Source organism: Frankliniella occidentalis, unplaced genomic scaffold (genome assembly GCF_000697945.3).
Source record: "Frankliniella occidentalis isolate FOCC.00 unplaced genomic scaffold, Focc_3.1 Scaffold594, whole genome shotgun sequence".
In the NCBI taxonomy this organism is placed as follows: Eukaryota; Metazoa; Arthropoda; class Insecta; order Thysanoptera; family Thripidae; genus Frankliniella; species Frankliniella occidentalis.
The window spans coordinates 9,204-11,211 of record NW_026267710.1 but is presented as its reverse complement, the minus strand read 5'-3'; positions in this window follow the sequence as shown (position 1 = coordinate 11,211).

Here is a 2,008-nt window from a genome sequence, read left to right as displayed (position 1 = left end):
CCGTCTCAGCAGGGCACAAGCGCAAGCGCCTGCTGTGTATACAAGCCCGCTACGCTGGAGTGCTAGCCGGGTTGGCCTATTCCTTTGGTAGGCAGGGGCTTATTTAGAGTTTTTGACGTTAACTCCCGATTCTTAAACCGCATGCAGCTAATGAAGAGCAGTCCTATCACACTCTCTTCCACGCCGCCATCAAGAGGGCAGGGGTGCTCGGGAAGCGAAATGCGGGCTTGCCTACCCTCTCCGTCTGGGATCAGCTATATTGCTGCAAAGGTTTACTGGAGCTTGCAGGGCTCCAGTGAGAAGTGGTGAGGGTAGGGGCTTCTGTCGGTTTAAGACGTTGTGGCCGGTCTGACCACATTGTGGTCATGGCCAAATGTCCCAACTGCCGACGTGTCCACAATGTGGGCCTTTTTTTGTTCAGTGTTCAAAGATTTTAAGAAATCAGGGAATTGGCCTAGAGGGCTTCTCTCTTTGGCTTTCGGTTGCCTTTCGGTAGCAAAAACCTGGCAGAATTCCAGGCAATTCCAGGTTATAGGTCAGGCGGCTCCTTCAGGCCCTTCCAAGGCAGTGACCACAATATGGACAGCCCGGCAGCAAGGACCGGCGGATTTGAGGGGCTGCCGGTCGCATGGGGCGGCGGTGGAAATGCCCACAATGTGGTCAGCCCGGCAGAAGGGAAGGACAGCGGTCCTCGCCATGTCCACAGCGTGGCCCGGCACACGGGGCAGTCAGGACCATGTTCACAATGTGACCAGCTCGGCAGCTGGGACTGTCGAACCCCTGCCCACAATGTGGTCAGCTCGGCGGGTGGGACAGGCGCTTCGTGCCCACAATCTGGCCAGCTCGGCAGCAGGGACCGACACTTCATGACCACATTGTGGTCAGACCAGCTGGTGGGACCGGCACTTCATGACCACATTGTGGTCAAACCCGCTGGAGGGACCGACGCTACATGGCCACAATGTGGTCAGACCGGCAGTGGGGACCGGCATTTTATGACCACAATGTGGTCAGGCCGGAGGGAAGGACCGGCATTTCATGACAACAATCTGGTCAGACCAGGAGGGACCCGAGTCGACTAGCTCTGGCGTGTTGTGGGCCGGCGCACCGTCAGTCGCTAGCAATGCAACGCCATACAGCTGGTCGGTTCACGACCCTCTGCCCGAATAGACAGCCGCCGGGCAGCTGGTATGGGTGCCTTGCGTACCTCTCTCGCTAGCACCTGACGAAATGGTGGTAGGCAGCGGATCTCTGGCTTTGCTGGGGGGGGGGGGGGGGTCGCCTACCTCACACCTATCGGCTGCCCGGCGGGTCCAAGCTGGGCGGGCCAGCAGTACGCGGCCAAGTCCCAGCCCAGGTCCCAGAGCCCAGGCCCAGCAGGGCCCCCACTGACCCCGATGCTCTGATACACGGTTGCCGCTGGCCGTGGCCGAGCCTTCCCTACCGTGGAACTCTTTTGAGCCTCCTGACCACGATGTAGTGAGGGGCTCCCTACATTACACTGCTCCTGACCCAGAAGGGCTCCGAAGGCCCCGACCCAGGGGTGGTTCAGTCGGGTACCCCCGCCTTCCGACCGCCAAACTGGCCAGTACACGCTGGAAACGACGTGCTCTTCGCTCTTCGTATTAAAAGGTCAATACATAGGCTTTGTTCGTGTTAGAAAGAAGACACCAAATCCTTTGTACGTTAGGAAGAGCAGTTCTTTGTTACAATGTTACAGTGAACGTATCGTTCGTAGAAAGTACATTCATCGGTTTTTCTCAGATTAATTCGGCAAATTACAGAAGCTCGGCGCCTGCGAGACTGAGGGTAGGCCACTCCGCAGTACACGCCTGCAACACTTGCGAGATGTTGCCTATCTGCCAGGCGCTACGAGCTTGCAGAGGCCTAACAAGGCAGTTTTGTAACGAGAATAGACGGTCGTACATTGTGAACGATCCCTAAACCGTAGACCAGAGAGAGATTTAGAGTCTGAGGGCGGGATAAGGAGTGTGTGTGGTTGGGGGGG